This window comes from Megascapheus bottae, chromosome 1 (genome assembly GCF_031878675.1).
Source record: "Megascapheus bottae isolate mThoBot1 chromosome 1, mThoBot2.hap1, whole genome shotgun sequence".
Taxonomy (NCBI): domain Eukaryota; kingdom Metazoa; phylum Chordata; class Mammalia; order Rodentia; family Geomyidae; genus Megascapheus; species Megascapheus bottae.
The window spans coordinates 83212861-83236879 of record NC_143509.1 but is presented as its reverse complement, the minus strand read 5'-3'; positions in this window follow the sequence as shown (position 1 = coordinate 83236879).

Genomic DNA, 24019 nt, shown 5'->3' with positions numbered 1-24019 from the left:
ATTTTGATTCACATTCTAGGGAATATATGTATGAAGTCATATACATGCTGAAAAATAATCAAACCATTTTGCTACTCTAATGGTAAATAATGTGCACATCAGCCTCTGACTCAATCTTACCCAGGGATCAAAATCACCTGCATGCTTTTACAAGGAACACATTAATTAACAAGCTCTGAGGATTTAATGGAGTTTGTCCTTTCTGTAATTCAGCTGTCACAAATTCTGTGCACATGTGAAATAAACGTATATTTGGGTATCTATGCTGTCTATTCAAAGAATCTTACCATGAATGTAAATATGAATGATGCTTAGTTAAGTTATTAAACTTGGGCCAAATATATAATATGTATAATTTAAGATTATTGTATTGGGAAATACTTGCAAATTTAGGGAGCTGCATTTCCTTTGAGTTGCTTATCTTTTTGTTACACTTTACTTAAACATTTTGCTACTAATCATAGGAAAAGAAATCACAGCTTTCTGGGAAAGTTTTTTTTTCAAATTTTTGTCGATCCTTTATCAACAAGTGAGTAGCTAAACTTTGAATGACTATCTATTAACTTCTAACATCTGGACTTCACCAGGTTCTTGTGGCTTTACTCTTAGGAATTCTACCCTAGTTCTTCAAAATTCAAGTCTTCCTTTGTTACATTAGTCTATCTTATACTAAATCTTTTTTTTTTTTATCAAAAACTAACACAGGTAAATGATTTGTTCCTAAATATTGGGAACTCATGAAGAGAAATTTAGATATACCATCTACATCAAGCAACATGTTCTATCAGTTAGAGGTAAGCTAAACTTTAAACCCCTACCTGTTACCAGTTACTTACAACCTTATATTCTGGAACCCAATTGATAGACTTGAAATCACATATTATTGTATAATCAATTGAATTTTTTGCTTGAGAGAACCATATGCTTATCTTACCTCCTGTAACAAGATGAATCTTTAAAAAATCTGTCACAGCATTTTCTGGTGGTTAAATAAATTAGGTACTATCAAAATAAGACATCAAGAAGTGAATACTCAAAATAGGTAGAAAAAGATCAAGTAGAAAGAGATCGGCAAATGAATAATAAAAGAGGGGGAAATATCAGTAAAGACCCAATGCATAGAAAATTAAGAAAATGAGGGAATGGGTGACTGGAGAGGTGTGGATGAGAATGTTGTATAGGGTGACATTGATTAAAATATATTGTATAATGTTAAATGGCAACTCTTTTGTACAACTTAAAGATGATAATAAGAATGTGAAGGGAAAATACAGTAATGGGTGGCTAAGAAGTTTATGTTCACTAAGAAGTTATGGTTTGAGAAATGTGTCCTCAGGTCATAGAGTATTTCTACAATCCATGATAATATGAGACAATCACTTGATGTGGCAGTTTATTGAAACCTAAAAGAGTTAATATATATGAAGCTGATGACATCATAACATGATGTCCTCTATTACAGCAAACAACTTTTCATTACCAGGTTTTTTTTTGTATTTAAGCAAATGGACATATCACTTTATGGATACAATGCATGTTGATCAATGCCACTCTTTCATTAGTCTTCCCATCTCTACCAAACCCCCATTTCTTCAATTGCCTAGTATCATTTTTACATAAGTATATTCAATTGTAAGATTGCATTCTTCCACCCTTCTTTTCTTCATTTGGATACCTCCCTTTCCTGAAATTACTCCATGCAACACTTCAAGGCGCAGCTTCTTAGTATTCACTTTTATTACACTGTAAGTTAGTTGCTCAAAGGAGTCATCACATTGAAATTAACCTCTGCATACCTACTAATTTAGTTTGTATATATGTGCATATGATTCTGCTTATAATCACACACACACAAACACATACACACATATAGTTATATATTTATAAATTGGAACTTCCACATATGACATATAGGAAAAAACTTGTACACTTGTCTCCCTGGATGACTTTCCAACATGCTTTTCTCCCACTTCTTGGCAATATATAATACCATATCATATATATTCAATATAATTTTGTTGATATTTTCTATTGAAAAGTCTCTGGGTTGTTTACAAGTATGAGTTAATTCTAATGCTGTTTATTGTTACTATAAAATATCACATCCTGCATGTACTTGCACATAATATTCCTCTATACAACTGGTGGCTTGCTTTGTACTATCATCATCACAGACATGTTGAATATTGTTTTGTGACACATTACAACATCAAGGTCACTTGACTCTCAGAATTCTTACCTTTCTTATAACTTTACACAGCCACTATCCTCTACAGAATCTGTGAACAAAATATCGATATTTGGTTCATGACTATAGTTGTATACACTTTAAACTGTGTCTGACAAAAATCACTTCATATTTGCCTGAAAAGTACTTATGCAAACACTGTTTTAGATCATATGTTGTTGGGGTCCTTCTCTGACATCTTCAAGGGGGGTAAAATGGCAACAGAGCCCACAAATAATCCCGGCAACACAGACTTCGGAGACCAGGCTCTCGGTGAAGATCTACTCTTATTTTAGAAAACGTGCTTGCTAAATACAGATCGAGTGATGGCCGCCATGTCAGCAAATAGAGATGTCCCTGAATGCGACCATCAGCCAATGGTGTCCTGAGACATGCCCCACTGAGGCGGGAGGGACCAGCACCCCCTGGCTCCAGACTGCTTGCATCACTGAGTGTGCCCGGGGGAGTACGTGCCTTTTGGCACAGAGTCACAGATAGCAACCTGGGCTTCTATGCCGCTAGCTAGGAAGCCCCACAATATGTTAATATTTACTCGTAACCCAATAATTTTATCTACTTCAGTCTCACTGTGAATATTTCCTCATTTGACTTTTGTAGTTCTAAATTATCTTTATTTTTTTCTTTAATGAGTGATTATTTTTTCTGCACCTGTCTTCAGTTGGCTAGTGGCTTGCCTACTTTATTCACACATGATATTTATGTACAAAATATCTCCTGCATATAGTTGTTTCAAGGACATAATAGATAATCTATGATAAACACATGTTAGGGTCTATAACACTCAATAATGCTCAATAATTCTTAACTTGCTACTTTGTCCATTATGTCTAATTTGAGGGATGAGTCTCAACTAGTCCTGTACACAGACTTGCTTATGGTATTCATGTAATTGTGATATAAAGCCAATAAACTTTTGTTCCGTTATTTCCAAAGGTTATCTCTTTAGTTGTGAGTAATGTATTTGAGTTAGTATTTTCCACTTTAGGATTTAGGAATTAAGTAGTCATGTCTCACACTTTTGATGATAAGACATAGCAATTTTAAAAATTGAATATAAATCTGAAAATAGCATAATTAAAATTATAATCGTATCAATTTGAAATGATTTGTCTAGTGATATAAGACAGTAATGTTTTATTACCCCTCCAAGGATATTGGTTGTTCTTTAGAAAACCAGAATCAAAATGGTTATGTAAGTTTAATAACAGTATTTGAAAAGATTATAGTGAACTGGATGACAATTCTTACAAATAACACAATGAAGAAATTATGTGGAAAAAGGTGTTTATTTTTTATGAAGATAAATTCATGCAATAATAAGCATATTCTGACTGAAAATGTTGATTCATATTTCACAGTTGTTGATTCTATGAAAGATTTAAAAAGAATATCTTTTTATATATTTTATTGTAATTAATACAAGGATTACATTATATTCACCAGATAGAAGGTGCATTACTTCACAAACACTGATACCCCTTTCTCATGTCTTAGTCCCCATTTCCCTCTCTCCATCCGGGCCCCTTACTTCTCACCTGAAAGATTTAGTAAAGTTTATCCTCAGTCTAGTAGATGTTCCCAAAATTTAAAATACACAATTATTAAAATTAATGAATATTTTATTAATAATTCAAATTTATTAGTGCCTGCCAGCATATTTAGTAGGTGTATCCTCAGAAGTACAATCTAGGAACCTTTGAATTTGGCAATGCCATCCTAATTTAAATTAGTCTCACAGCATTCAACTAGAAACACTCAAGACCAGAACTAAGTGTTGAGCTTACTGATATTCAATATCCAGTAGTACCTGCCCCTCAATTTTACGCCAATATCTTACAAATTCTTGCTTGAAGTATTTACTCATTTTTGTGGCTCTTCAAGAAGGAGAAACATGTTTGATTTGGACAGAATTTAATGGTACTTGCAATTAAGTATATTTTACAAACTCTAAAATTGCATCTCGTGAAGTTCTGTGTGTGTGTGTGTGTGTGTGTGTGTGTGTGTGTGTGTGTGTGTGTGTGTGTGTTGGGGGGGAAATCATAGGGCTTAAACTTGGCAGGGGCCGGGACCCTGAGCTCTTCAGCTCAAGGCTACTGTCCTACCCTTGAGCCAAACCTCACTTCCCATTTTCTAGAACTAACTGAAGATAAGAGTCAGATCCTTCTGTGCCCGGACTGGCTTTGATCCTCAGATCTCAGTCTCCTGAGTAGCAAGGATTACAGGCATGAGCCACGGCACTTGGCTTCATGAAGTTGTATGGTAAGGAAATATTGTAAAATAGTTTAATTACTCTCTAAAAAATGCTATAAAGAGTCTGCAAATATACATACATACATATTGATACATATGCATGTATCAATGGAAAAATATTGAACACATGTGTTATATGAGTTAAAGACCTAGGACTGGCAAAAATAAAAATAAATAAAAATAACTATAGGTAAGTCCACATGTTCTTAATTCAACTATACAACACAAGTTTTATCTCTCTCATCCTAAAAATAGTGTGATACTCTGAAATTTTTAATCTACACATAAAATCACTTGCTTTATGACCATTCTCCATTAGCATGAACTATCATTATTAAACTTGCCATGGATAATCATATTTACCTTACTTTTTCTGTGCACATTAATTATATTTGTACTCATTCAATGGCCTATCACCACGAGTGGACTCAGGAACTATGTTTTACTTAATGCTCATAGTCTTACATAAAAGTTTATTTATCTAAAATTAAGGCTTAACTAAAAGTTTAAATTGGCAAAATTAAGTGTATTTAAAATGTTCCATATTATATTTTTATTACTTATTTTTTTAGCTTATTCAGTAATTGAATATATTATGAAAAATAAGTTTTCCTCCTTTAGATTTGGCCCAAATTTAATTAGTTATACTTTGTAGTTTTCATAGTGATTTGAAAGCATTTCATTTATAGCTGAATCACATTTTCCAGTTTTGATTTAGTACTTGTTTTGCTAGCTGCAAGTAATAATCTTAAACTTTTCAATATTCTTCATAAATTAGTGAATCATTGTTAGAAAATCCCTGAGCAAATTGTGTGTACATGTAAGCATCATCAATATGGAATGTGTTGCTTTAGTTTCATCTTACAGTTTTGATGCTTCTGATAGCAAAGTAGGAAAGCTTACTTCACGAATAATTACTTCCAAGAATAACAAAAAGGATGATATCCTTTATTTTTTTCATTTTCTAGTGTAAAGGTGATATACAAAGCTAATGCATACATTTCTTTTTGAATAGTTCCACCACTTCTTTTCTCTGATGTTTTTTCCCTCCCCCCACCTCCTCCACATGTTGTCTACTTTATTTTCAGCATTGTATCATTGCTGAATGTGTTCCTTCTTTGTCCCACCCTTTCCATGCTTCTCCTTAGGCTTCTTTTTATATTTATTTTTCAGGACATTTCTAACATAATTCATGTGGTTTGAATTCTGGGTCTGGAAACTGTCCATGAACTTTTTGCTCTACCACAGGAGCCACAGCTCTTCTTCTGGCTTTTTTTCAGAGTAGTCTTATTGTAGATAAGAGTATCCTGTATTTTCCTGCCAGAGTTGTATTTCAAACCTCAATCCCCAGATGTTAGCTTCCTCAGTAGATAGAATTACAGCTGTGAGCTACAAGCTCCCACTTCTAACATAATTTGAAAATGATTACATTTTATATATTTTTGAATGATTCCAATAAATAAATGCTGATTAATTTGAAAACATGACTCATTTTAAAATGACCAATAACAGTATTGTTTGCCCTTCTGCAAAATCAATTTGAAGTTTACCTAAGGACTTAAGAAAGTATGAACTCATGAATATTAGGGATAAACTTGTAACCTGATTCAAAGGAATGGATTTGAGAGTGGTTCAAAATTGCCATCTTAATAGTTGCCTCTATTTCATAAAGTACTATTATAACCTTCATTTCAATGAAATCACCTCATTACCTTTTCCCTGGTGAAAAACTAGATAATCAATCCATCAATAAAAAAAATGTAACATGAAATATGTATACTACCTCTACAGGTCTCTACTAGGTAATTCACAGATCATATTTTTTCATGAGTTGATATATTAATAAAATGTTAAGCAATCCCTTTGCAACATTTCCAGGTTGTAGTAACTAATAATACATTAGTTATAATAAAGTCTACTTGCTGAAAATTTTTTTACCTCAACTGCCATATTTAATGAAATATAATGCTCTCATTCTGAAAATTATTTTCCAACAATACCTATTTTAAAATGTGCTTGTGTGCATATATTCATACTGGGTTTATCTAGGCTAAATACAAACATGTTGATCTTTAACATGTTGCTTTTTTGAAGTACCATTTTTCGTCAAAGTTAGTGCTCTATCAAGTGAGCCACAGCACCACTTCTGGCTTTTTCTATATATGTGGTACAACACTCATTTTAAAGTAATTCTTTTTTAAGTAATATGTCATATCTCTTATTTTTTATTTATTTATTTATTTATTTATTTACTTACTTACTTATTTACTTATTTATTTTTGCCAGTCCTGGGCTTGAACTCAGGGCATGAGTACTGTCCTTGGACTTTCTCAAGGCTAGAGCTCTACCACTTGAGCCTCAGCACCATTCAGGCTTTTTGTATGTATGTGGTACTGAGGAATTGAACCTGGGCCTTTGTGCATGCTAGGTCAGCACTCTACCACTAGGCCAAACTCCTTGCCCCTTGGCAACTCTTTCTTACAATCAGTTAAAGATAATAAAAAATAAAACAACATAAAAAATTTCAAAGTTATATTCCAGGATGTTGATCTTTACTTTTGTTGCATAATAAAAGCAAAGCCAATATTAAACCAGTAACCTTTTTCTGTCCATCTGAATTTATTATTTTTGATCCATTGCATTTTAAAATCTACATACATATTTAAGAATTACTTCATATACTCCCACATGCACTTAAAATGTAGTTTTGAAATTAACAATATATGGTCATCAAGATCTATATTTTAGTAAGCTAGGAGATATGATCTTGTATATTTTTACCATGTAAATAACAAATGATTGACGAGATAAATATATTTAATGAAATTTAAATATTGTACCTGATATACATGTCTCAGAATATATATTGCATGCCAATTACATATATATGTATATATTCATTATGCTATGAGGTAATACTACACACACATAAGGCAAACATTGTGCCTTTGAATCATCCCTAATTGTGCAGAGAGAAAAGAACAAATTAAAGATCAATAATGAGATATTGCAACAAATTTCATGATGTAATAATGCTCTTATTTTATTTAATCCAGTACTTCATAAGTGAGCTGTTAATGGAATAAATAAAATGCATAAACAAATAAAATAATTATCATTCACTTTCTCCTTTAGTTGATGATGATGAGGAACAGTACAAAGCAACCAAAAATATTTTTGTTATTTGATATGTATATTAATGACATGAAAGTTTTTCAAAATATATGATAATCCATATTTAAAGTACTATATATTATTTATTCTTAACATATTAATATTCACTGAAATTGAAGAAAAATTACTATAGATGATTACAATTTTCTTATGTGTAAAATTTAAACTCAAAACAATGCTAAAAGTTTAACCTTGGTGAATTATTTGAAATATTGTTTCACAAAATCTGTGAAAATTGTTCTTAAATCTTTCATATTTCATATCATTTCATAATTTAAATTATTTTCATTTTCTTGGAATAATACATAATAATTTAAATTAATGAATATCACTTCTTAGCTTTAGATTACCTGATTCACTTGCTCAGCCTAATCTTGAGCCATACTCACAGATCTACTTTTTGCTGATTATTTTGGAGATGTGGTCCCAGAGACATTTCCTGCCTGAACTGGCTTCAAGCGGATTTTCCTAAAGTCTCCTGAGTAGCTAAGATTAAAAGCTTGAGCTACCCCAGTGATCAACTAATAATATATAACATTTTATACTAATATTGACCATTAGAGACATCAGTTCTTTAAACTCCCACAGTATGATAGCACTTTGTTTTATGATTTGTGTTTGTTTTAATAAAATTAACTTAGGTTAACATAATTCCAAGTGTTTTAAATACAATGAAGGGCTATCTCATTACTTCTGAGACAATGATTAGTAAATGTATTTAATGTTTTTTCCATACATAATCTTTCTCCTAGGAGGGCTATTACATATTTGATTCAGTATCCAGAAAACTGTGTCAATGATTATAAAAATAGAACCAAGACTGCTTTCTTTTACTATTTTCTAAATTACGTGCAACGCTGATGCCTTTTTTTTTTTGACATACTTTGATTTGGGCGCTGCTTATTTCCCAAGAGACTCCAACAAGCATATGGAAAATGCTTGGACTATAGCACAAACCAGGACTTACAAGCAATAATTCATATTTTTGTCATTGCTGAGAAATTTTAAACAGATGAAAGTTTTTATGTTTTTAAAAAAACAATGTGACAATTTTTTTTTTGTTGCTAAAAGAAAAATGTAAGTCTGCCTTGATGACTGCCTCTCAATTCTCTTACAGCCTACTTACACTGAAAGTGAAGCTATGACTTAATGCAGACTCCTCTGACATTTTATTTTATTCAGTTTGGTATCTGCCTAGCCTCCATTTTGTCTCCAGTAGTTTTCTATCATTTCTTTAACAGTCATTTTATCCTAAAGTTTACAATGTGAGTAAAATAAATGACCCACAAAGTAAATAAAGTAAAAAATGTAATTATTATACTCTGGTAGTACTAAAACAAAAATAATAGTCAAATCAACAACTAATCAACTACAATGAGTAGCCAACAAAATAAATTTGAATCTGTAGGTTAGTTTTCAAGATCTTTCCATACCATATCTGTCCAATTTTGTCATCCTTCTCCAAGAAATAATATGCTTTCCTGCCTTTGAATCTTTATTATAAGCACAGAAATTGCCTGTTCTTTTCAAGGATTAAACTCACATTTCATTAACACATTGGTTCTTGTGCTTCATTGTCTCCTTGGTTGCTTGTTTTTCTCCTTCTGCCTTTCAAGGCTGTAATGTTTCATTCTATCTTCTCTGATAGGTCTAGTTCAGGAGCTGGGAACAAGCATGTCTGCCTTCCTTCTTGTCACAGAGAAACCTGCATTCACAGGTTACATAATATCACTGATATTATATCACATAATTTGCACTGATGCCTGTCATGCACATTTCATGCCCTAAGTTATAAGGACTAAGTGATGTCAGATACTGCATAGTTAGGGTCTTTGCAAGACTATTGAATATATATTTCAGTAAGCTATATTTCTCTCTTGAAGCAATTGGTTGAGGCAAATGAAATCAAGAATTTAAAAAAAGAAAATGTTCAGATATTGCTTATACATGTATATATATATTGACATTAGAAGACAAACTTATTTAACATATCAAAAATCTTCCTATTAAATGACATATGATTTAGCAATTTTGCTTCATAAAACTTAGAGATAGTAAAATTAATTTTAAATAGCCTATATTTTGAATGTTTTATATCAGGGTATCTTTCTGGTATTAGTTTCAGTCTTATTTGATCTGTAATCTTTCTTTAAAAATAAATGTTCTAAGCTGGCTAGGATCTCAAATATCTCTGGTTCAACTACTTTATATTTATTTTTTTATTTTTGTTTCATTCATTAGGTGAATATGTCTGCTGGCTTTATATGGTGACCAGAATAATAACTCAGTTATTTTATTTCATTATGATTTAATGTGATTTGTTTTAAGTAAATGTACATCATGATTAAGAATAGTGCTTGCATTACATATGCTATGAACTCAAGGTGAAGTGAATTTTGTCTTAAACAGACAGAAATGCCTATCCCAGAAAAAAATACATCAATCATACTTACAGTAAAAAGCTTATATTTTTTTGTTTTCCTTCACGAGCTAAGATATGTTTTTATTTTCATAATTTGTGACATGAAAATTTGAGAAGCGAAATGACTCTGGTATTTAAAAAGTATTTTATATATACATCTATACATATATACTTATGCACATATATACCTACAAATATGCACATTAAATATGCCTGTGACAATCCCAGAAATGCACCCTTGGCCTGAAGACAGATGCTGGCAGCTTAAAAAAGAGTTCCATCTCTGTGGATGGCCTTCTGGGAACAATCTTGTTACTGAGGAGTAGTAGAAGCCAAAAAGCTTGTATTTTTGACATGGGAATGCCTACAAATTTTAATATATCCATACCTTCTCAATTACTACCTTTCTCCTAGAAAATGTTATTTTCATTTTAGCTTTGTCATTTGTCTTGCCTAGAATATTTTAGTTGTCATTTCAGTTCTCTGAGTATAGAGGCCTTGGATTTTGTGAATATTTTGTATGGGATTTTCTGAGCATCTTTAATCAGAGATGTGATATTTTTCATTAAGCTGGAAAAATTCTTCGTTATTATCTTTCCTGTTTCACTTTCATCTCTTAGACTTTTCAAACTACAACTGTATATACATCAGACATTGGATATTGTCCTCTTGAAACCTTGGCCCTGTTTTGTTTATTTGTTAATACGTCTACTTCTTTGATTTTCATGTTCTGTGCAATTCTTATTGACTACACTTCCTTCAAGACTACTCACTCCTTCTGGTGACTACTGTACTGATAACTCTACTCAACAAATTCTGAGTCCAGGTATTAATTCACTCTTCTTTTTTGCCAGTTTTTCGGCTTGAACTGAAGACTTGGGTGCTGTTCCTTAACTCATTAGCTTAACGCTAGTGCTGTACTGATTTGAATCAGTACATTCATGGATTTCTGGTTATTAATTGGAGATAAGAAGTTTTACAGATGTTCCTGATGGGGCTTGCATTTAATCACCATGCTTAGACCTTAGCCCCCTGAGTAGCTAGGATGTAGAGCTATGAGCCACCAGTGCCTGATATATAACCACTTTTTAAATTATATAATTTATCTCAATTATAGTTATTTTATTGATCATGCTTGCCAATTTTAATATTTGAATACATTTATTATAATTTTATGACTATTTAAGCTCTTTCTGATGAGTAGTTAGTTCTAGTTTATTTTGTGTTTCATAGTTTTAGTAATATGACTGATATGTTATGAAAAGTATTCATGGAGATTAAAACCACATGTATCATTTTAAATGAGGTTTTCTCTTCCTTTAGGCTTCTGAAAGGTTTGAATAAATCTACATAGTAATTATTGTTGAGTTTTATTGTTGTCATAATAACTTATCATGGTTTTCAAAAATCCTTCAATGGCTGCCAGGTAGCCTTTAATTTAGTATAAAGCCTGAAGCTCTTTGTGGTATTCTTTCTCCACAGTTAGTTTTCTGATTACTCTGAAAACCTACCTCACAGACCTAATCTCTTTCCTCTGAGTTTTTCCCAGATCAAGGTGGAATCAGGTCAGGAGTCCACTGTCTCCAGCAGCAATCTGAATTACTTCCCAGTATCACCACAAAAACTGACTTTATCATTTCAAAATTAAGCTCTTATTAGTATCAATCAAAAATAAGCCGCACTCCGTAACAGTCAAGGGTAATTGATTATTATGAAACATAATCTTTATCGTGTATGAGATAGATATACCATGAATTCAGTGAGTGTTCTCCTCATCAAACTGTCAACACCCCAGAATGTGTGCAACGAAATCATCATTTGAGAATAGTACAAATGTCACGTCTGGAATCTTCTTTGCCCATTTTATTGTGTTGATTTTTATCTTCCTCTGTAGTTCATGAATGGTTAATGAACAATGAGAATCTCATGAATCTTTTGGAGACATCTTTCTACATGTCATTCTCCATGTAGATCTTCTACTTGACAAATTGTGTTTGTACCTGCCTTCTTAAATTAGTTGCCTACTCAATACAATGAGACTGCCATCACACTGCAGTCTAAAGTACCACCAAACACAAGGTCCATGAAATTGTTAGGCTTCTGGTTAGCTACTAATGGATGAATATTTGTTTTGACTTGCACTTATAAGCTGGAAAAATGTTTTCTGTAATAAAACATTGTCTGCTTATTCTCTAGTTGCTCACTGAGGAAGTTAAATATGGTTCCTCATTCAACATTTCGAGTAGAAGACCTAAGTGTTATTTTGCATAGGGAGTCTTGTCCACACTCATGGAATCTTCTTGAAGATTATAAAATATTCCGAAAGGTTTTTTTGTTTTCCCATGTTAGCATGCATTTCAAAATTAGTATCATATGTTCTAGAAATTATTGCCTAGTGCCTTGGCTTAGCAGGTGTACTCCTAAATTTATATAAAATACACTGTGAATTCTCAGATGGAAGGTATATTACATAAACTTTACTCTCAGGCATTAAATTTGCCAGAGTCAACTTTTAGTTTAAACAATTTTGCATTTGATTTCCTATAATTATGATGTATAAATCCCTCTTGTCTATAATTTTAATGTTTCTTTATTTTCCATAACAATATAAATATTTTACTGTTACTTGCCTGTGAATTGGCCTACACAGATGGAAGGATTATCTGCACTACATAATGCTGTATAAACATCACTTTTCACATGAAAATGTAATGGCAGGAAGCCACTCATCACTTAAGTGAATTCTGGCAAATGTAGGTAGTGCACTTACCTTATTAAAATAGTCCTTTAAGGCATTACTTAATAAAAACATTGGACATATGGAGAAACTAATCTCTAGCACTTTAATTTAATTGTTACAGAAAACACTATATTAACTGTGCATTCTTTGAGAAATTTAGAAGAAGAGAAAATATTGCTTCTCCATAAAAGTACTGGCAATTCCTATTGAGTTTGGAGAAAGCATTACACACACCCATCAAACAAGCACTAATTTATGGGATCATTAGGTAAAAAGCTATAGCCATTTGAAGAAAGTGGTACTTTTCCATTTTGATTTGAAAAAAGACACAATATAATAAATTAAAGGGGAAAAAACCAATAATTAATAACTAGCTTAAAAGTTTCTGCATTGAAAAATATAGCTTTTGAAATAAAGTATGAAATATTATTTGCTTGAAAAATTAGAATAGCATGTGGATACCAGAAAATGAATTATCTTACTATAAAGATGTTAGTTGAAAAGTTTCATTAGTACTAAGAGGGATGTTCCTGCATGAATATTATTTAAATTTGCATATTTTTCAAGTACTAACAATTTGTTTTTATCCACAAACTAAGGATAATAATCATAAGAAAATACAACATAGAATTTCATAAACAAAATATTTCAAATCCCCATTGATCACTTACCATTTCTTTATTCAATTCCCTTAATACAGTTAAAAAATAATAACAAAGAAACAGAATTCATTACTCCAAGAAGTGAACCTTATGTTATACATAATGTTATTTGTTCATTTGAGATAGGTAGGGGAAGGAGAAAACAAGATAATTAGGAGCGGGTAGGGAGAAGGAAATTTGGAGAAAAACATGGGAAGTGGTATCAATATTAAAAAAATAATATACCCACTACCTGACAAATGTAACTATAATCCCCTATACATCACCCCGATAATCAAATAATTAAATATATGTATATATATATATATATATAAATTGATTTGTATTGGAATGGTTTCTTGGTGACATTACATGAAAGATATTGTAATATCACTTTGCACTTGTTAGAGCAACCTATGGTTAAATAGCTAGTGTTTTTGTTTTTGTTTTGTTTTCCCCCTTTTAATTAGAAAAGGGCTACCATTTCTTTCCTGTAAAATAATAAACTAGTGTTATCTGTCAAGGTCATGTTCTGATATACTTTGAATTTACCTATAATTAATTTAAAAAAATTCTGATTGATGAATAATGTTAAGCTTTATGACACTGCTGTCAAATTATAGTATATGAATTGAAGTATACTATAGTGGAGATCTGAGTGTTCATACCAAAGGTACTTTTTTGACCTTTATATCACTTTGCAAAATGTCAACACTATTTTACATTCATTTTGTCTCAGTGTTCATATTTTATTCTCTTTTAAACTTCCTCACTTACATAAATCACTTTCCTTAAATCACATTCCTTAGATTTGGTTATAAGAATTTCATATAAGACAGGAACAACTTGATGGGCAATCTAATTTTATTTTTGCAAGGATTCAAAAGAAGCAGGTGTCATGAAAATCTGTCCAAATTACTTTCAATGATCTCATTTCAAGTGTGACCAATCAAAGCCCTTGTATGTTCCTTAAGTACAAAATTCCAGTACTTAATTTAGCTGAGAAAATATAAATATTAATTAGTTTTTCTTATCAAAACATGCATTCATTACCCTTGAGATTTAACTTTTGCTGTTATCATGACAGTATGATTTGCTGAAAATTATAGATTCCATACATGTTGTGGCCTCTACTATTGTAGAAAATTAAAATAAAACGAAATGTTTCAACAATTACAGAGCAAAATGGAAGCATGTATCTATAACTACATAGTTTAAAAGTTAAACTTGGGGCCACCTATACTTTGCAGCGATACTGGAAAATTATTAACCTTCTAAACAAGTCTTCTCTCTGTAAAACATATATAAGGATATCTGTTGCATAGGCTTTGTGGTCTAAAAAAGAGATACTTACCATCATATAAATGTAAGAAGATCCAATACCTGGGAAAATAACAAAGTACATAAAAGAGCATAACACCAGAAATTCTAATTTCAAGCTTTCATTATTGGCAGGTATTGGAAATGCCAAGGAAGAAACAACTCACTGTGTGAAATAATGTATTTGTATAGAGAGCAAGAGCAAGAGCTAGAGCAAGATGAGTTTCAAAAGCAAGCAGTATCTGTCCATAGCCAAATGTTGTCATTTAGCTGCGACAAAGGGGTATCTATGTTCTGCCTGCATCCTCTTGGGCCTTTATGTCTGTATCAGAAATTTAGAAGGTCATCCAGATGCCATATGATGCACATACATTGGTAACCAAACTAATATTATATCATGTTCTAAAGATGGGGAAAATTTTTTTAAAGATTAGAAAAGGCAGAGATACGAGTGATGAGAAATGAGACTCAGCAAGGACCTAGGTTCCAAAGCTCGCTGGCATTTCGGCCCAGAGTCCTCGCATGTAAGCATATTTATTGAGTTTAAACAGGTATGGTTATCATGGATGCATGCAAAACATAAAGATTCTATATTAATTTTACAGTCACAGGTAGAACAGTTTGTGAGACATATTAGTTCCCTAGTCTTCTGAGACAGGACACTGATGCCCAGGGAAAGTTCCGCCAAAATGTCCACGGATCAAGTCCAAGGTTCAGCTATGATGGTCTTTCGTCCAGCCTATAAGTGCCCAACACAGCTACAATTCTAACGAAAGGGTTGGCACCACCCCAGTCTCTTTACTCTCTCCAAAGCTGTCTGTCTTAATTCTACTATGGCTAACTCTCAGTGTTCTGAGTGCTGCCAAAACAATGTTCCAACCTCTGAAATCTCTTCCAGGTTCCAGAGCTCAGTTTTAGCGTTCCCTGTAGCCCCTGTCAGAAAAAAAAAAAAAATCCCCTAATTCTAGAACGATATGTTTGACTGCAGTATAGTTCTTTTTTAGTCATTACTAAAATAATATATGGATACTTAAGAGAAAGAGTTGATAATTCAATGCAGAAGAGTCCTGCAGATGAAAAATATTTATCATCATACAGATGCTTGTTGTTTGTGTTGCTTTGCTATATATATGAACTTAAAAAACGCATAAAGTTCCTTTGCAACATAAAAATGCTTCTAGAATTATACTAAATTACATTAAATTATAAAAAAAATGGACAGACTAATCATTACAAGATGTCTAATTATTGGAGAATACAGAATTGCATAAAACGTATGCCTCTAGAGAAACGAATTACACACATCAAATAGAAACCGTCCCATTACATTTTGTCCTTCCTTCACCATGGGCTGAAGCTGAGGGGCATTATGGGTATGAGTTTTGAATAGAATCAAGAAATTTAGGGCGATGGTGCTGAAAGAAACAAATCTACAGCCGATATGTGTCCTTCAACCTTATGCCTTTTTCTTGAGAGGCTCACATCCCCAGGAGACAAAATAAATTCTTAAAAAAAATCTAAATAAACAGCAGAAATTTTTACATTCTACTTCTACAGAAAGAATCATCATTAAATGTTCAAATGAAATCATGTAAATGTTAACTATTTTATTCAATGTCATTTTAATATAATGTTAATGAATAGAATCTCTCTTAATTACAAAGATTTTAAGCAACAGGTTAAAATTGAAGTGAAGATTTAGCTACAAGAATGTTTTATATGGAAATTTTATTCCCTGAAGTTTCTTGACCATCATTATTTCTGTACATGCCTTATCATCTATAAAGTACTGAGGTAATTTTATATTTTTGGAGGAAGTAATAATTAGAACTATTTACTCATGTAAACTGAATATTAAGAATATTCATTAATTAAATTTTATTCTGTGGGGAAATGATTTCCACACTAATATTTAATTAAATGTCTAATTAAAATAAAATTATATACTTCCTCTACTTGATATACAGAAATCACATCTGAAAATATTTTTTCAGGTATTGATAAGTGAGATAAAAATAGATTAAATAACAGTTCTTAAAAACATTCTAAATAAATGATTTTATTTGCAGTTGACAGTCATGATGCAATCAATGTTATACTACAATTTCAGCCCCTTCATTTATCTTTGTTGTTCAAATGATGAATGTCAGAGGTTGAGAGGATGGAGCTCACAGTAAATTAAATTTGGCTTGCTTTATCTCATCTTTGGACAGGATTTCATAATATGAGATATTAAATACACAGAGCATGAATATGTTTTATGTATTAAAAGAAATGTTTCAATTCCTGAATTATACTTTTATTCATAACCATAAGCATGATCATAAAGTAGACCTAGAGTCAGAAAAAACTTTTTAAAAAGTGTAAAGAAGCAGCAGGATGATCTTAGAAATACAATGATGACTTCCTTTTGTCAATGGTACATTTTTGAAAAGAGATTTAATTTACTTGTAATGATTTTATAAGTAGATAGAAACAGACTATGTATAATATTAGAAAATGTTCTAAATTTGCTAAAATTACATATTCATTATTTTAAGATACCTAGAAATTATGAGAAAGCACAAAATGACTCAAGAAAAATATTTTCCAGTATGCTTGAGATAATTATACTTCCTAGATGACCGTTCAATTACTATGTTTGCATCTACTGTATAAAATGTATGGTTTATTTCTGAATGTAATTTTAAGTATAGTTTCTATTTATTGCTTCTAATGAAGAAATTTAAAGGGTATCAATGTTTGTGAAGTAATGCACCTTCTATCTGGCAAGTATAATGTAACCTTTCTATTAATTACAATAAAAATATATGAAAAAAATTGAAAAAAATTAAATACATGAAATGACTTCAAAAGTTGAACATTAGTTAATAAATAAGAAGATCAATTTTATTACCTATTATTTTAAAAAATTCCAGTCATGTGAATGAAAGAAAAACATTTTAGGTGATATATTAATATATATATATAATGTATGATAGCTACTAAAGTTTGACAAATCAAATTAATATTATATAAATGCATATTTTAAGAAATTAGAACATGTAAAAGAAACATAAATCCAAATATATTCAAAATGACATACAGATCTTAAAGTAAAACTGCAAAATATATAATATTTAGGAGAAACACATGTAAAACTATATTTGGGAGTCGAGGTAAATTAAATGAATAGACAGCACAGAAATATATAGACATACAGAAAATATCTCATTTAAAGAAATAAATATTAGACTTCATAAATTAAAAGAATAGAGGAGAATGACTCCAAATTTGATAGACCTCTGTAATAGTTCTAAATGAAATAAATTTTAAGCAGTGCTATTCCATTTATATACTGCATTTGATTTGTACACTACTCCACAAAAGTATAGAAAACAGATAAGTAATTGCTTGAATTAGAAGTGTATGGAAGGTGTATTTGGTTATTTGAAATTGGATAGGGAAGGGGGGAGAGTAATGGGGACCAAGACATGAGAAAGGGTAACAATGTATGGGAATTAATGCACCATCTATCTGGCAAATATCATCTTACCGTTCTATTAATCACAATAAAAAATATATGGAAAAAAATAAAAAAGAAGTGTATGGAAGGTGTCTTGAAAAATGATAGTGATGAGTATCTGGAACAATATCATCAAATTGTGGCCTAACTGCTATTTTTTTACATTCATAAATCTCTCTGTATGTTAACATTAATGAAAATAAATATAGCAAACCCCAATTCTTTAATATTTCATTTAAAGTAAAATTTAAGATATTGATAGTTAGAAAAGTAATTCTGAAGAGATGAGACATTTCTAGAAATATAAGGTCTTAAAACCATTTGATTATTAATATTTTCTAAATATAGTAGTTTTATTTGATGCTCAAAAGAAGAAAAAGAGACAGAGAAGAGACAGGGAGCGAGGAAGAGAGGGAAAGAAGGAGGGTGGAAGGAAGGCAGGCAGGAAGGAAGGAAGGTAGGAAGGAAAGAAGGAAGGATCAGATGTTAGTAGCTCATGTCTGTAATCCTAACTGTTCAGGAAAGCAAGATAAGGACAATCTCAGTTCAAGGCCAATCTAGGTAGAAAAATGTGCTAGGTTCTTTCTATAAAATCATCAACACAAATAATGGATGTTTGCATAACTAATAAAATGCCAGTGTAACAAGCAAGAGGCCCTAAATTTAAACAGCAGAAACACAAAATCATAAAAATATAACAGTAAATAGTAATAAATATAACATGTAGTCTATTATTTCTGCTCTGTATAAATATGTCATGAAGATGATTATGACTTGGTAATTGTAAATACAGTTGTGAGGCAAGTACACTTCCTTTCTGTGGATGTGCAAACAGGAAATCATATTTATAAATATGAATTTGACTGATTTTTACACAATAATCTTGGCCTTTATAGATGTTCATTTTACTATCATATTTTTTTAAATATTCTGAAACTATTGAATGCTAAAGCTTACTTTGCTGGTTATTATAACAACTCAGTAGGATATTTTGCACATCTGTTCAGAATGGGACATTTAGTTCTACTGAATAAATATAATTAAAATATCAAATAGGTTAAGGAAACAAATATGAAGCTATAAGTTAACATAGAAACAAAAATACAAAATGTTTTAATAGAGTTCTCCAGTAGGTTATTTGATTTGAACTGAGAAGAAGTGGAAAATCAGGAGATTTGAATGCTTTTGAGCATATATTTTTCAGAGGAAACATGAATAAATCCCTGAGTTCAGTTTGTTATTCTTTATTTTTCAATCCATCCTCCATTCTCCTAAGCTCCTTTTATTGGAGCCACCTAATTTCCAGATTTGAGTATATGTGTGTGTGTGCATTTTTTGTGGGTCATGGGGCTTGAACTCTAGGCCTGGGCCCTGTCCCTGAGGCTCTTCAGCTCAAGGCTACCATCCTACCCTTGGGCCTGGGCATTGTCCTTGAGCTCTTCAGCTCTAGGCTTCCACCCCACCCCTTAAGCCTCAGCCCCACTTCTGAGTTTCTACTGGTTACTTGGAGACACGAGTTTCACTGTCTTTAGTGTCTGGGCTGGCTTTGAACCACAGACCCCATTCTTCTGAATAGCTAGGATTACAGGCGTGTGCCACGACGCCTTGGCTACACTATGAACACTGTAACAATAAAATCCAAAATGCTCGCAAGTCTTCCTCATATATCCTACTGGTTGTCATCCTCTTCAAGGAAGTATAGAGAATGATTTCCATGAGTCACAATTATTTAGAAGATTCATCTAACTAATTAGTGAGTTAACTTTTCATTCTCTTGACCAGTCCTTTTCCAATCACAATGAATTCCTTCCGGTTCCCAGTCCTGCCTCCTAGTGGTTCTTCTGGCTCTCTGAACACAGCTCCCTCCTTGACGCCTCGTGGAGCTGGTTCACCATCTTCTTCATATCTAGGTCTAGTTGTATTTGCAAAACACTCTTTCCAAGAATGCTTTTCATGGTTACTATCATTCCATATTTTATATTTAATTTATATGATAAAATATCTAGTATTAGCTGTAGTTAATTTATTTATATTAAGCCATTGCTCTAAAATTAACAGCATTCTCATGCCAATTTCATTAATTCCAAACACTTGAATTCCAAAATTAGAAGAGAGATGTTTGCAGCAGTTATTTTGTTATTTAATGCTATTCATTTTGACATTTCCACCAGATAGCTTAGTATAAAATGAACTTCAATCATCAGTGAAGAGAAAAGAATGAATTTCACTTTTTGTGTTTAGTATAAGGAAAAACAAATGATTGTCTGTGCAGCTAATGTTGCAGTCTATGTAAGTGTTGCACTTATATTCAATAAAATATATTTAATAAAATTTGAATTATGTGTGGTATATCCTTTGAGTTAAAATTTGCCAAATATTTATAAAGCTAAATATACCCATAATTAAAATTCTTATATTGAAATACTTAAATTCTAACTGCAATAGTGCAATTTGCTTGCAAAGAGTTGGTGACCCCTTTCTCAGAAATGTGAACCTTAGAAAAAAGGATATATTCTACTGATTAAGTGCAAGTGATTTAATCAAGAAATTGATTCAGGGAAGTGGTTTTCTAGTCAAAATATATCAAATTAATTATTTTCTTTCAATGAATAACACCATAATTTTTCTTCTTTCAGAGTGAAAGTTTAACAAATAACATTTATTGAAAGAAGTCGTGGGGTTCTGTTGCTTAGATTCTTGGGCTAGAGCAATGTAGACTGCTAAGGACCTTATCTTTCCTTTATGCTTTCGACCCTAGATGAATCTGCCTTTCATCTCTTTTAATTTAAATAGGCAACACTGCAGATTTTTACCAGTACTTTTGACCCCTGAGAAGCAGGATATATCGTAGCCCATTAATTAGTTGTTGGAAATGAAGAGATGTGGCAAGTCAAATACCATGCTTCTCTGCTCTATTGCACTGCACAACCACACCTCGTTGTCTATTTATATTTCTGACTCAACCACAGAGCCAGTTCCCTGGAGAGACATCATAAGTTTGCAAGTTTGATTGATGCACATTAGCCAGTCAATGGCTTATTCTATCTGGAGTGTTTTCCTTTTTGCATGAAGGAGAGATGGTCAAAATATGTATCAGACCTCAAATCAAATTAAAGCCCGGAAGATTTCACTGGCATGCTGCTTTGTGTTTCATACATAAATTTACATAAAATTGAGTTACTTAAGATTTCATATCTGTTTCAATTTTCTTCCCATTTTAGACATTCTCAAATGAAAAGCAGTTTCACAAAATGCTGTACTAATTGTTTCAGTCCAGTAACAATCAGCTCCACTCCTTTCTCATTTAAGTTTAGGAGACTATTGTTCCCTTTGACTATTATTCCTAGTTACAGATTTATAAATTATTCACCTAGTTAATCATAGAAACATGAACAGAAATAGTTTTATCTAGAGGCAGAAAATTTATGACTAGAAATGTGGCCTTTCCTTATTGCTAACAATCTTTGCCTTTTAATGGAGGAAATTTTCCATCCAAATAATTATAAGACTTTGAGCACTGTGAAGAGAGATAGTTTAGCTGTTCACAGGTGGCTTACCCCAGTAATCTTAGCTACCCAGGAACCTGAGATCTAAGGATCCTGATTCAAAGTCAGCCAGGACAGAAAAATACTACTGAAACTCTTATATCCTATTAGCTTCTTAAAAACTGGAAGCAACACTGTGGCTCAGTGATAGATTGCTAGTCGTGAGCATAAAGAGGCTCAGGGAAAGTGTCCAGAACCAGAGCTCAAGCTCCACAACTGACACCCGCCTCCTGAAAAGAGGAGAGATATATCAGTTTCCAATTTTTGCTATGTTATTAAAACACTGTTAACCATTGGCTATTCCTAATGTTCTTGCTTCATAATATGTAATTACATATTCAGTAACATATATAACAGATTATTATCATGTATATTAATCATTATATATAAACTGAATTAATAAAAATGAAGAGTTTGGAGCCAATTTTGTTCCTGAAATATATTTATAGAAGTTCATGTAATTCAGTCTACTGACTTATATCTTAAAATCTAGATATGTGGCACTTTAAAGAAGTATAATTTTAAAACTACTGTATTTTGTCATGTTAAATAAACAGATCAGCATATGATTTTTTTTCTTTTGCTTTTTGGTTGTTAGTGGTGGTTGTGGGGCTTGAACTTTGGACCTTGGTGCTGTAGCTCAGCGCTCCATCTCAAGGCTAGCGCTCTACCCTTCAACAATGTGCCACTTCCAGTTTTCTGATGGTTAGCTGAAAATAAGCCTCCAGGACTTTCATGCCATGTCTTGCTTTGAACAGAAATCATCAGCTCTCATCCTCCTGAGTAGCTAGGATTACAGGTGTGAGCCACTGGCACCCCACCAAGTATATGCTTTTTCCTGGGTATTTTATAGTATTTGAAAAAGAATACATATATATATATATATATATGTGGTAGAACTTCAAGAAAATACCTGTTGAAGGATTCAAGAGTTTTATCTGTGTGCCCTTGGTTTTTCTTTTCTTTTTCAATAATATGACCTGTAGCTATTAAGGATAAGGTACTAGGATGTAATGTTAAAATACTCACATATCTCATTCACACCGTTGAATTTCTCATTATAATAATCTCAATTAATTAATAGTAGCAAAGCCCCATGTTTTTCTAATACTGAATCTACTCATCCATTTCCTATAACCATGTTAACCAACTGTTTTCTTTATCCACAATCTTGGCAGTATACTCTGGATTTTTCATTTAGATGTTTAGATACCACTTAGGTCCTTTTTTTTTTTTTGATAGTAGAGACACATGTCTTTTCTCACAAAATATAACCTAAGGGAGAAAATGTAGATTTTAAAAATTCTAAAGAGGTAGTCTTGAGCACAACTCTATCTCATTATAAGTTTCATTCCTTTTTGTCCTTCAGTTGAACTGAATAAAACATGTTCAGAAAGATGAATCTTAAAAGGCAGAATAAGTTATCTCATGAAGGAAATGGAATTGAGCACTGAGCATACTACACACTCTGAAAGACTATGTTGCATCCTAATTTCAGTCTTCCAATATACACAAATATGCTAAGAATTTTTTGTTGCTTTTGTTCTGGATTTTAAATTCAAGGCCTCAAACTTGTAGGTGATATTTCTATCACTTAATTCTTGTCTCCTATTTTTTTTTAAAAACTACATAGGGTCACAATGTTTTTCCATTTGGGGGATGTCTCAGACTATGAACTTTCTACCTGTACCACTCGTGTTTTCCTATGTTTCACTTTGATTAGCTTTGATTATTCTTTGATTACAATTTTATTAACATTTTGACAGCTATTTTCCAGCTGTGATCCTGATCCACTTGGTTTCTACCTATAGACTAGCTGAAATTCCAGGCATGAGTTTCTTGGTAGGGTCCTAACAGTCTTTAAAAAAGGTATTAAAATATATTATGATCACATTTCCAGCTGTTTTTCAATGTTGTCCTTAATATACTGTTATCTCTCATCTCTTTTGCTGTCCCTTAGAAGGGAAATATTGTTACAGCATTTCACCTTGTTATCTGATATATTGTGTATATGTTTGTCTGGTTATTTGAAATAGGATAGGGAAAGGGGAAAACAAGATGAGGGACAGGGGTGAGGGAAAGGAAATGGGGATCAAGACATGAGAAAGGTTATCAGTGTTTGTAAAGTGATGCACCTTCTATTTGATGAATATAATGTAACACTTCTATTAATT